At 42.6% G+C, this 14,178-nt stretch overlaps 1 long non-coding RNA gene across 1 annotated transcript; it reads right to left on the minus strand.

Moving 5' to 3' along the window:
• Positions 1 to 7,302: 7,302 nt before the first annotated feature.
• LOC109204561 (uncharacterized) lies at positions 7,303 to 12,938 on the minus strand. The gene is made up of 2 exons (XR_003213326.1): positions 12,826 to 12,938; positions 7,303 to 7,919 (listed from the first exon to the last, which is right to left on the minus strand). It is a non-coding gene; the product is annotated as an uncharacterized LOC109204561 (long non-coding RNA).
• Positions 12,939 to 14,178: the final 1,240 nt, after the last annotated feature.

The following is a 14,178-nucleotide window of genomic DNA, read 5'->3' on the forward strand; positions in this document are numbered from 1 at the left end:
ATATTTGAGAAAGTCTGTTTCATATTTTCTGCTTCTGCTTACAGCTTTAGAGATTTAACCCGGCCTCTCACCCGTGACAGCAAAGATAGGCTCCAGGACCACAAGTGGACGAGGATGGATGGAGGTTTTAGGGTTTTTTAAGTGTAGTCATTGTATCTCTGGTTGGAATAAAGACGACACTACTTCTTCCAGCTCCTCCCTTTAGTCGTTGCCACAGTCGATCATCTGCCTCCATCTCGCCGTTTCCCTACAGTAGTATCTCACCATTGTCACACCAATCGTCCTTCTTCACTACATCCATGAATCTCTATCCAGTCTCTCTCCTCTGTTCATCTCCAAACCTTTACAGCCTTGCCTGCCTAATTGTGTTTCTCAAACACTCAACCGGAGCCGTCTCTCTGATGTGCTCACCTCCAAACCTGTCCATTCTGGTCACTCCCAGTAAAACTCTCGACATCTTCACCTTTGCTGCCTCCAGCTCAGCGTCCTGTCATCACAGCAGGTCTCACTACCATCATGAAAATCTGCCCTTTCACGTTCGATGAAACCAAGACTTCTGGACTGTTGGGATTAAATTTAATTTATGTTTATTTAAGATTTTAATTCTTCTGCTACGACATTTGAAGGGTTCTCTGTATTTAAGAAAACGCTCAGTACCTGTTACGTAATTAAACAGGTACAACTTGTTCCTTGGACCCATTGAGCAGATTTTTATCAAATTTGGCAGAAAGTTTGGCAGAAGGATTTTAGAGGTAGGACCAAAACTAAAACACTAACAGCTGTGGCACGAAGAAACAAATGAAGAGCACATGTACATGTGCCAGTACAGAGCACCCCAGTCATGTGTTGATGCAGCTTTAAAGTCAGTGTGTGCGCAGACATGAGCTGTGATGGTTTCTGAACAACTTTGAAGCTAACACATCTCAACAGGAAGTTGCAGAGTGTTTTGTATATAAAAATGAACGTGAGGTCCCGTTAAGACAGGAGTGGATCTGACTGAGAGGACAATTCACTCACTGTTGACCTTTTAGTGAAAAAAAACCACCCTGAGCAATCCATCCAAACAACCCATTCAGTAAAAGTAAAGAACATTTTTACATATAACCGGCTCGGCAAATGCAAAACAAGGCCTGTCAGAGTCTAAAAAGAGTAAAGGCCACAACTTTAATACATAAACATTGCACGTAATCGCACACGCGACAGGAAGTATGTGGAAAAGGGCAGAGAGACACCGACGACCTTGGTGCAGCTCATGCTTTCAGTCTCAGGGGTTTTTCCTTATTGTGTAGGATTGTTAGTGATTACAGTTCATTACTGGCTTGTTCTCGAGCGACACGGCCACATTAACCTGTTGCAGGGTCAGTGAGCCCCCACTGATACCCAACCAGTCGCTCTCCCTATATGAAGCTCCTGGGATTGTCAGCTTGGCCCCAGATGCAGACAGAGTAACACGAGTAGAAAACAAAAGGAGTCTGTTATTCTGTATAAGCAGCATTAAGAAGTACAAAAGTAATCCAACCAATCAGGGATAATGAGACAAGGGAAATCGAACAAAATACAAAGCACATGATGAAAAAAAGACCACCGAAATAAAACAGAAAATAACTTACACTGAGCTAAAGACTCAAACGTCCAAACCAGACGAAAAAAGGCAAAAGAACAGCCACAGAGACCCGAGGAACAGAAGGGCAACACGAAGAGACCTGACGACCTTCTTACCCTCTAAGTACTAAAGCTCGCCAATAACAAAATGACTCAAAAACACCAGGAAACATAATGAGACCATAAACAAAATAGCACAAGGATGCAAATCTCTCCATAAAACCCCAAAGAAATCATGGCCCCAATAAACTGAACAACTCTGTGTTCAGATCAGGAGCCATCAGTGATAGTGATGATGTAGTTTGTGCAGCACTGCATGCTGCAGCTGATTCTGCAAATGAAGCCACACCTGAAATTAGACCCTGCTTCATTTTCTGTGTTCATATAAATGTATATTACATTTATGTAACACTGTATTCAATTAGACTTGAAATTAACTATTAATATTTGAATATTTACTCATATATTCAGTGATGGTGTCATGTTCTCATAGACCTCTTTGAAATCAGTCTTCTTCTCATCACTGGAAAGAATCAGTGAGGTTTAAATGCATAAAACATAAAAATTATTGCAACCGGGAGCCTCAAAATCAGTCTTAGGACAGTGGTGCGCTGCTCTGAGTCCACCTAGCAGACACGTTCTGGACGTTCAGTTCTTTAAGTGCATCAGGCTCCAGGTGAATTGGGTGCAGGATCTCGTGCAGTGTGTTCGAACAGCAAACCTTTGACTTAATTTTCATTGCCAGGAAGTGGGAATAGTTGCAGGGAGCTGATTTTGGGTAGCAGCCTGTGTGGAGATGGAGATGTGCATGTGGACGGGCATGAGATGGAGAGCTGGCGTGCACCACAGTTCAAATTGTTCCCTCTGAAAGTTCAGCCAACCACCACCAAACACACACTTTTTCTGATTTGGATAAATTCCTCCAAATGGAAAAAAAAGCTCCTGGTTTCGCACGTCGCTGCCTTCAGGCTTGGAAACTGAACTCTTCCTCTGTAAACAACCGAAAACCCTGGATTGCAGCTCGAGACCCAGCTGTCATCACCTCTACTTAGTTAGTTAGTCTGAAGGAGATGATGATGGTTTGAAGCTCCTGATGAAATCCCACAGTGCACAATTGAAGCGGTTCAGAGTGGGACTTCTGGGAGTCTTGTTTGGAAAACTAGCAGCAGGGCTCGAACCTCTCCCAACATGACTGAGATGATGATACTGGACAGAAGATCAAATTTCAATCTGGCCCTTTTGGATTTTTATAGATCTGATTTTTGATCAAACCTCAAATTAGAGTCTATAAAAGCTCGCTGCTGGTAAAGGTCAGACCATTTTCCCTGGAAGACTCTTGCCTTGGTATTACTCACCTCCTTAAGTACTAATTAGCTGATGTTTCCTGTGACTCATCTGACGACTCTGGCTGAGTCAGTAGCTCCTAAAAGAGGAGCAAGTGGTCACAAAGGTGTTATTGCTCAATTCACCAAATATCTTAAATAGATTTTTTTGTCTGCGTGTGAAAATATATGTATCTGAGTTTGTATCCTCCTGTTGAATTTTTTTGTTTGTTTGTTTTACACAGAAAATGTTTGTTAGTTTATTTCATGATTTAAGAAAGAAAGTTGTTTTGTATGAAGGAGAAAGGACACACTGTACCCTTATTTCCTCCAATAATTTCCTGTTAGTCCTCAGACTGCTGCACATCCTCTTAGTTGTTAATAAATAACTTGTGCAAACTCAAGGACGTCCTAGAGTGAATTGTGCATGTGCTAATACTCTGACTGTTTGGTACAAATGAGTTATCTGTGTGCATGAAAATACATCAAAGTAAGAGATTAAACCACTGACCGCAAACTCAGAAAAACATTATTAGCAAACAAGGACACATTTTAGAGCTTTCAGGTTATGAAAATGATGAAGAATGTTTTGTTTAAATGTGTATCTGGTGTCTTTTTACCAAATGCTGCAAATGAGCAACAAAAGCAATCCATAAGTCTCATTAAATCCATCTGAGACCTTGGTGATCAGTAACTGACAGTGGATTAACAGAGTGGATTAATAAATCATTAGAGGCCGGTGAGAGTGCGAGTAAGCCTTTGATTCTCATTTGATTTCATTGCAGAGGACCGATCGAGGAAACAGGAGCTTCAACTGGAGGAGAACTCACAGCAACATTTAGCAAAGGAGAGTCGATCGAGTGAAGCAGCTCCAGCTCCGAGCAGAACGATGCAAACGATGCAACAAATCTGAAACAGAAAGCCTGAGTTAGCAAAGGTGCTACCATTGTGATGCCTGCCTCTGACTGGGTTTTTAGGTTTTGTCGAGCTAACCAAGTCTGGTTATGTTGAACTTGTGTTGTAGTGCACACCTGTGCGTCTTCGCTGGTTAGTAGTGACTGAAGCTTTAAAATAAGAATAAACGGATTACCTGCTAGCCAAAGAATCATTGATGTTTTTCCTCAGAAGGATGAAAAAAAATCAACAGAAAATGAATCTCCAAATATACTTTCAACCTAAGGGAGATTATGATTCAAGTAAAATAAAGGAAAATGAAGCATCATATTTAAGGGACACATAAACAGTAGATAATGGTGAAGTAACCCTGAAGTAGGAAGTAAGAATCTATTGAGTATACATATTAGGTTTGAACAGAAAAAGATGAATTCCTACTGTAGAAACCAGCAAAGAACATGACAAAGTTTAGTGATACTCAATTAAAGGAACAAGTCCGGAGTAATGAGAAATTATTCACTAATACAGAGTTTCAGAGCCGGTTATTTCTAAATTATCTCTACCTACTCTAAAGACCTGGATCTGCAGTTATTGCAGGTCCTAATGAATGACCTTTAACTATCAGGCTGCTTCTGATTCTCTCCTCATTGGCAGTAATCAGGCGTGTTGTCGTACGTGTCCTGTAGTGTAAGGACCAACATAACTTACATAAACGACTGATCCATGATTGTTCCCGTCTAGCTTCTTACTGATGAGGAAAATGCCCTCACTCGCACAGCCTGCATGACATGCTGTGATTTTAAGCTAAATTTAGCACAAAAAGTCAGGAAATCTGAGTTTGGCCAGTCATTTATTTCGTGAAACAAATGCTTCTCGGCAGTAAATACCTCTCATACCATTGAAAACCTTTTTATTTCCCCTTAAATGGTGCCACGTTTGTGGTGAAAATGCATTTGTTGGTTGAGCAGCAGAGTTAAATATTTGGGTTGCACCCATTAAAACTTCCTAGATCTTCTCTGCCAAAGCCAAAAAGCTTATTCTGCTATTGACTCTTGTTTTGAGCTGCTGATAAAACAGCCGCTGACAGTTTGGCACCTGATTAGAGCACCTGTGCCATAGGACAACTTCAAGCTGGTGTTCTGCAAAACAAATTGCAGGATTATTTGGAGAGAGCCGTAGTACCAGCTCCAACTTGAAGGCCAAGTTCTATAAACAGAAACAGGCCGGGACGTGGGCGCCCTGAGAAGATGAGACCACAAGAAGTCGATTTCCTCACCCTGTCAGAACTTAAGAACCGCAGGCAGTCTTCTACAGATTTGGAGTCAAGGTTTGCAGAATGACATAGCTGACGGCTCTCTACCCAAACAATCCAGACCAGACTGCACACAGCCAGTCTCTGATCTCACAGGGCTGCTACGAGGCCTGTCATTACTGCCTTCCTCTGTCAAGTCAGTTTTGCAACATCTTGATCTCAGTGCAGAGATAGATCAAGATGAGATTCTGCAACTATTGGAACTCAAGGGCCGACAAGCCTCGCCCCCACAGAGCCGGGGTTATCAGAGACCATCTCCAGAGTTTGGGAGTGGAGAGGATGGAATGGCCTGCCTGCAGTCCTGACCTCAATCGTCTAACACTTGTGGGCTCAGCGTGGGTGTGCCGTTCGTGCCAGTATGACCAACACAACCAGACCGACTCACTTGTGAGAAATGCTGGTAGAAGAATGAGATGCCATCCCGCACGTGTGTGACCAAGCTGGCGATCAGCAGCAGGAGGAGACAGGATGTTGTGGCTGTGTACGGCTCTTCCACATGCAAACGAGACTTCTGTTGGTTAAACCGATGAGTTGTTAAAATTTCTAGTTTGTCTCATTTCTTCAGACTTCAATCATCCGATAACAACACCAAGCAAGAGTTAATAGCAAAATAAGTTGATTGGCAGAGAAAAGAGTTTTCATGGGTATCAGCCACATACTGAGCTCTGTAGCTGCTCAACCAACAAATGCATTTTCCTTAAAAATGTGGCACCATTTAAGGAGAAATAAGCAGGCTTTCAAACAGGGTAAGATTTACTGCCATGAAGCATTGTTACAACAAAGAAAGGTTCAACCAGGCACAAATGTCCTTACTTTCTATGCCAGGTTTATACCATTTATACTTCTGTAAATATTCAACTTTGAGTGATTAGCAGCAGTTCGGATTAGACTGTCTATTCCTCAAGTTGTTCCAGGCTTGGATAAGAAAGGGGAGCAGTTTTTGCTTTTGAAAATGAGGATTAAGAAGCCAAACCTGTGAGGAGCCAGAGTCGGACGTGATGCCAAAAACAGAGGAAAAACAAAACACTCACGGCAACAACAGGAACACTGACAAGGATTTATGAATTTGTACGAGTGAGCGTACACAGAGGATCACAGCGTCACACTGATGCTGCTCCTACATCTGAAGAACGCATCGACTGAGGCTGGCTGCACAGAGCTCGCTCGCTGCGCTGATCCCTTTGTGCTGATGTTGGCACAGGGCAGTCATCCCTTCACAGGAAAGTCCAATATTTGAACTTTTCACTCCTACTCCACTGAGTGGGCTGATGGGTAGTCTTACCGCCAGACAGGAGAAATACAGAAACGAGACTGTCGGTGTAACGCTAAAAAGAGCCATTTTCTGCCTTTATTGGACTGCATTCACATTCACAGTCAGTGTTACTTTACAGATGCTCAAATACACATTTATGTTGATGCTTTAATGAGAGCAAGTATTTTGAGAAAGGATTCAAATGGGGAAAAGAGACCACAAAACGTGGGCCTTTACTCGCTGAACCAAAAGGCTGAAAACACAAAATCTAACAAATAACAAACTAAAAGAAGAATCCAGAAGAAACGGGGAAAAGGCTCAATGCTGAGATACAGGTTGGAACATTTAAACACTGATTAGTGTTGAGCAGACAATCACAAATGAGGGGAAAAGAACAAAAGCAGGAAGTGAAACCACAATTAAAAACACACGAGAAAACAAACCTTCAAAGTAAAACAGGAAGTGACCAAGTAACCCTGACAAAACAAGACAAAGTCGCCATCATATGTCTCGTTTGTTTCCACCATTCACTAAAACTATATAAAAAGTATTTTTGAAAGAGTTTGAGAAAGAAAAGTCTGCTGTTTGGTGTGTCAGAGCTGATCAGGAGGTCGGGGTGGATGGAGACCATGTAAAGCACCTGACTCACACACCACAGACGCTGGTTTGGATCCAGAGTCCTTTGTGCGGTTGGTTGGTTTAGGCAACAAAACTTGTTTGGCTGCATATCACACGGCCACAGATGCCGTCATTGGTGCGTCCAAGCTCCCATCCTCCTCTTCCCCATCATTCCTGTATGTGCCAACAGATTTCAAACTAAATCCTTGAACAAAAGGCCAGTTTGGCTAAGGTTTGTGGGGACCAGTAATGACTGTGGGGCTAAAGTTCACACTGTGTGTTTAAATATGGTGTGAAATAACAGTGAGTGTGATTCCTGGGAATCTTGTTTGAGTTGAGCAGAGTCAGAGTAATAAAGATCCATTTGAGAAATTGCCCATAACATAATAAAATGCCTTTTGATATGCAAAATGTAATTTGACACAGTGTTTTTCTTAGGGGAGCTCTTGTACGGCGGCACATCTTGTCATATCAGACTAATCCCAGCTTAGAGCTGCTTCCCACTGACAGTCCATTTTGATCACATAATGATCGTCTCTCCCCTCGTCCTAAGTGCTGAAAGGAGAAGATATGGCTCCCTGCTGTAACATCAGTTCTTCAACGCTTCCATACTGTGCTGAATAAAAGCGGCCTGTGGTCCTGAAAATGGAAATCAGCCATATTTGGGGTTGTGTTTGTTAATGCGAGGGCCACTGAGGTTTGACTGCATGTTGTATGAGGCTCAGTCAGGTTCATCAGGACCATTTTAATCAAAGAAAATGTCCATATACACCGTGATGTTTCCACATGTGGCTCCAAATACTCCCACTGACACAGAACAGAGAAGCCATCAGACACTGAATAAGTCAGCATGAAGTAGAGGAGCTGGACGTCAGGCAAGCTAAAGCAGGTCAGATGGTGTCAGCCTCACTACCTCCACCTGCAAACAGTACGAATACTGTCACAGTTTTGGGTCTTTAGAGTGAGCTGGCTTCATACAAGGATTCACTCATTAAAATAAACCCTTTATGTTTTTGTCATACAAAATAATGCTCCCCTGTGGAAGCCACCTGTTGGCTTTGGTACACTGGAGCCAATCAAAATGTGGGACCCTCTGTGGGAGAGCTACACCTGGACACCCTGATGTGGTTCGCTCAGTAACTACTATGCAGTGTTGCTGTTGTGAAGGGGCTTATTTTCTTATACCAAACCACAATCCTAACAAAGTTTCTAGTGCCTCACTCGAGAGAGTGAAAGAAAGTAAAAGACGGTGAAACTGAAACAAAACAGCAGGAGGGGGGAAAAAAAAAGAAAAGAAAAGAGCACAACACAAAGGTACAGACAGGATACAAACCACAGTCCCCCGGCTGATAAGGCTGGCTTATGCCACCAGTACACATCCAGCCTGCTAATGCACACTCTGCACATCTTTAAAGCGGGGCGCTTATCTCTCGGTGGAAAGTAGTGCTGCAGCCCCAGGAATGCGAATGAGTTGCATGAGATATGCAAGTTGTATAAGATTTGTTTGTGAACTATAAACGTTTACTGGGTTAGGGCAAGGATGGGAAATTCTGAGCCATCAGCTGATTCTGCATGGCATGAAAATCAGCTGTTATTAGCTCCTGTGCTAGGACTGTGGGCTAATCCTGACTGTGACCAGCCTGGTTTAAAGTTATGCTCCATTAGTGTCAACATGCAAACAGCAGAGGCCTGCAGAAGGAGCAAATGTGCAGAGTCTACAAATATTTCATTTGATGCTTATTTTCTGTTATGTTTTTTATATCCACTTTTCTTTTACTGTGAAAATCCTTCAGATGTGACCTCTGAACATGGTGTCAAACACAAAGTCAGAGGTTTAACTTTCTGAAGCATCGCTGGGTTTGTAAACCAACTGCAAAGTTTGGGAGAAATACATTTTAAATTACTTACTCAGCTTTGTTACCCAGTTGGAGTAAGAATTCAGTTAACCTGTTTGAGCGGAGGAAGAAACTGTGACAGAGAATCGTCCAGTTATCTGTGGCTTTTAGTCCAGGATTCAACGTCACTTATCACTTTTGTTCAACTGCCAAGTTTTTTCATTAACAATCAGTCGATCGTGCAGTGACAAGGACATCTGGTGATTAAAAGCTGTCAGGTGGAGGCATGACTCCTTTACTACTCTACAATCACGTATGGTCAGTCAAAGAGGAGGTGCTATAATTCAAGCAGTTATATAAATGGAAATGTAATCTATTTTTAATTTTGCATGAAGTCAAAAACCTGAAATAACAGACACAATTATTATAAGACAACATTTTTGTATCCTTTGAAGTTTTAGTAATACTGCAGCCTAATTCATGTGCATGTTAAGTATGGTGTCCCTCAGGGATCAATGCTGGGACCATAAACTGTTCCCACAAAGTTGAGAGCATGAAGTGTGAAACTGAGGAGCCTGAAAATCGCCCCCACCGCAGCCAGACAAGTCTCGTTCTCCTGGTAACCGCCAAACACAGACGTGTCCATCAGATTGCCAGACTGAGAAACGTGATTCATCACTCCAGAGAACATGTGCCCAATGCTCTACAGCAGGGGTGTCCAACTCCAGGCCTCGAGGGCCGGTGTCCTGCAGGTTTTAGATCTCACCCTGGGTCAACACACCTGAATCAAATGATTAGTTCATCACCAGGCCTCTGGAGAACTTCAAGACATGTTGAGGAGGTCATTTAGCCATTTAAATCAGCTGTGTTGGATCAACGACACATCTAAAACCTGCAGGACACCGGCCCTCGAGACTTGGAGTTGGAAACCCGTGCTCTAGAATCTAGTGGCTGCGTGCTTTACACCACTGCATCCGATGCTCTACATTGCACTTGGTGATATAAGGCTTGGATGCAGCTGCTCAGGCATGTAAACCCCTTCCATGAAGCTCTGTGCACAGTGTTCTTGATCTAATCTGAAGGAACCATGAAGTTTGAGGTCTGTAGCAACTGACTCTGGAGAATGTTGGTGAAAACTTGCACTATGTGCACTATGTGTGCACATATGTGTGCAGCGTGGTTTACCACTTTGTGGCTGATTTGCTGTCGTTCCCAATCGCTTCCACTTTGTAATGATAGCCCTAACATTTGTCTGTTGAATATTTAGTAGTGAGGAAGCTTCAGGACTGGACATGCACCCTGGACCCAGTGCAGGAGGTGGGAGACAGAAGGACTCTGGCCAAAATAACATCTCTGATGGACAGAGTCTCCCACCCCATGCATGTAAATGTTGCTGAACTGCAGAGCTCCTTCAGTGACAGACTGCTGCATCCTCGATGCATGAAGGAGCGTTTCCGCAGGTCCTTCCTCCCTGCAGCTGTCAGACTGTACAATCAGAACTGCTCCCAACCAACATAGATGTTTACATCTGCGCTGTAACTGCAATAAGTTAATCAACCGATTCGCACTACAACCTGGTTTGCCTCTTATCTGTAGTTATTTATATTTAATTTAATAACTGTACAGTACTCTCTGTTTATAGTAACCATTGTCCTTAATGTAAATATGTAAGAAAAATTGTGTATGTTTCTGTTCTGTGTCCTGTGTACTGTTTGTTTGTATATGTGTCTTTCTGGCTGCTGTTACAACCAAATTTCCCCTTGTGGGACAATTAAAGGATTATTCTATTCTATTCTATTCTATTCTATTCTATGTTGCACAGGTGACATCCTGCCACAGTATCACGCTGGAATTCAGTGAGCTCCATTTCTTCACAAACGCCTAGGTGCTTGATTTTATACACCTGTAGCCATGGGAGTGATTGGACCACCTCAATTCAGTGATTTGGATGAGTGAGTGAATACTTTTGGCAATAGTGTATTAGCCCAGACTGACATATTATATTTGGTTTGATGAGTAGTGCTGTCTGTGCAGAGCAGGAGTCAGGACATGAGAAGTCCACTTGCTTGCCTTAGCTGCTATTAAACGGACTTTAGAGGGAGGTGGTCAGCTAAAGACTGGTAATGGGAAAGTACTGAGGGGGAGTTCATGTGTTAAGATCAGCTAAAGATGTGAATTCAGTCATCTGAAGCCTCCTGATAGAGGTATAGGTGTTTTTTTCCCCCCAGCTACAGAGACCAAGTCTACATGGTCACAGACAGAAATGGGTTTGATGGCAGGATATATATATATTTTATAAAAACATATAGCCTTTTAATCATTCAAACCGTGTTTTCACTCATAAGCAGGTTTGAAATGTTTGCCTTTTTGGTCAGACGATGCAGATAGCACGGATAGATGGACAGACTGAAGGGAAAGAAATAGTGAGCTCCAAGTTAGTTTCTGATCTTTCTTTCATAACAGACTCTATATTAGTTATCTGTGGGAATACGCTAGCTGGCCTCTGGTTACTTTGCATGTTTTGCTGAATCACAAGAGCAAATGTACTGCTAAGGCTGTGCATGCCTGATGTGAAGCTGTGCAATGAGGGTACAGGAGTGCTCTTACTGAAAAGTTGTATTTTATCATCTTGCTGCCACATTCAGAGCAGAGGGCTGTCAGTGCACACCTGACCCAGTTATGGTTTATGTGCAGTCTGGCAAATTATCTCCTTTACAATATTAACTGCTCTTCCCCTTTTTTGTTTTTAGCTCGTTATTTTGATTGTTTTCGTGTGAGTAACCACCACAACCCTTCTGGTTCCCATCTTTGATTAAAGAATAATGAGTCTTAGCATTCATTGTTTGTTCCTCCTGGCTGCTGCTGCTGCTGCTGGAGAGGCGATATCATTATTCATAATAGTTTATGTCATCAAAACAAGTCACTAAAATGAAAGAGCGACAGCAGCTCTGACACCAAGCAAGTCTTAGTTTAGCTCTTTTAGATCTTATTTGAATGAAAAACTTGATGGATGGAAATGAAATTGAATCTGCAACAAACCGCTGTGAACGCTATTACTGCAAACCCTGCAGCGTGAATAAAACTGACTTAGTTTGACACAATTAAAAAAATACATGTGCAACTGATTCCTACACCTAAAGGGAAAAAATATTCATGAATATGTTTAACTGTAGGAGCATCGCCGTCTCCAGAGAGATCCATCGTACCAAAAACATGTTTATTCTCTTCTCCCTCTTCTGTCAGACGATCTCTTTAAGGGTCACAACAACAGATCATCTGTCTCCATCTCCCCCTGACATCCTCCTCTGTCACACCAACCCTCCACACGTCCTATTTCACCATATCTCTGAGTCTTCTCCTTTATAACAATAAAAATTTGAAGAAACTGCCACATTTTGCGCTCTGAATGGTGGGCTAGGACCCAAACGCAGGACTCGCAGACAGAATGCTTAACTAAAGGCGGCAGTTTTATGGCTGGAAAAAAACAACTAAAAAATTTTTTTTTAAAAATGCATGAATAATAAAGAAACAAACCAAACATGAACTAAGAAACTTGCGATGCTACACCATTGAACTACACAGGACACACAGCAACATGGAGGACCCAACAACAGACAGGGGAAGACTGAGGACTTAAATACAGACAGGAGAGGATGGGAAACAGGTGGGAACACAGCTGAGACTAATCAGACAAAACAAGACAAAAGGGAAGCAAAACTGAACACACTAACATAGGACGCGAGACTATCAAAATAAAACATGACGTGTGCACAGTGACATGGACTTGACCCTGAGACATGACTGACTGGATATGAAACATGGAACACAGGGAAGATACAGTGTCTGAAACTAGAAGCTAAAAACAACAAATATAACACCAACAGAATACCATCAAGAGAACTAAAAGCAGGAATAACAATAATTAAGGAACATAGATTAAAGAAACACAGGCCAAACTTAAAGCTGAAGGAAAATGATTATTGTCCTTACATTCACTGAATTTGCTGACACAAATCCCACACTTCATTCTCTGGAACGAAGAGGCATTCCTGCCATAGCAACGTCTCCAGGCCTGGAGGGCCGGTGTCCTGCAGGTTTTAGATGTGTCCTTGATCCAACACAGCTGATTTAAATGGTTACATTATCTACGCAACATGTCTTGCAGTTCTCCAGAGGCCTGGTAATGAACTCATCATGTGATTCAGGTGTGCTGACCCAGGGTGAGCTCTGAAACCTGCAGGACACCGGCCCTCGAGGCCTGGAGTTGGACACCCCTGGTTTACAGTAAATACAGTAAGTATGTATATAAATAAATAAATAAAGACAGCACAGTGAAAACTGTTTTCCATGGTTATGATCCACCAAGCATAAGTGTTCATGTGGACTTGAGGGTGAGGGTCATATTTTTCTGCTTATGCAATTCCTGGTCACACGAGGGCTGAGGCCTATTCAGGGACCATGAAGTCTGTGTTATCTTGACTTTTATATCTCCTGGTTTGTTTCTGTATATTTCCAGGTTTCATAACAGGATGTATTCTCGGTTTGTTGTGTATCCCAGCCTCCTTTGTGTGTCCACGTCAGGTTTAGTTTCTGTCTGTGTTTGTCTTTTTGTCCACTTGTGTCACATTATTCATGCCCCTCTGTCCTGCTGCATCTCTTCCTCTTTTATTTTGGTAAGCGTTGCTCTCCGTGTCTTGTTGAGGTTCGCTTTCTTATCTCGTTCGGTTAAGTGTCTGCAGCTGTGTTTCCCACCTGCTCGCACGCTCCTCGTTACCTACCACTTGGAGTTTGTTTTCTGTTTTTTTGACCGGTGTGAACTTTCTGTTGATTCAGCAATAAACACTCACTTTATGTTCACCTCCGTCTGCTGCATTCGGGACGTCAGGCACACTCTGCATGGCCGACTGTGACACAGACGCAGAAAACCATCGTGCCTTATGCTGCTGTATCTGGATTTCAGGTCTTACTTGCAGGAATGAAGCAATTAAACCACACAAGTGTCAAAAAATGCCATTTGATTTACGCCCTCTAATGACACTGATGCTGAAGCCTCAGACTTTCAGCAGTCTGACAGTTTAAAATGCAGAGAAATTCTTTCTTGCTGCTGTTTCTCAGGTTTGTTTCAAACTGAAGCCTCTGGGCTCAAAGCTTCTGGTTCTCAGACAGGTCAGAGCAAAACATGTGACATGCAAGATACTGGTGCTATTTTTCATAATGCTCTGCTCTGACCCAGCATATCCCAGCCTGACTGTCATCTTAAAGTTCAGCCCTCTCCTAAAACACAACATTTTTCCCCTTTAACTCATAGCTGCACGCTAAGCATTTTGGGCTCTAAGCCTAACG

The sequence above is a fragment of the Oreochromis niloticus genome, linkage group LG12 (assembly GCF_001858045.2).
Source record: "Oreochromis niloticus isolate F11D_XX linkage group LG12, O_niloticus_UMD_NMBU, whole genome shotgun sequence".
NCBI lineage: Eukaryota > Metazoa > Chordata > Actinopteri > Cichliformes > Cichlidae > Oreochromis > Oreochromis niloticus.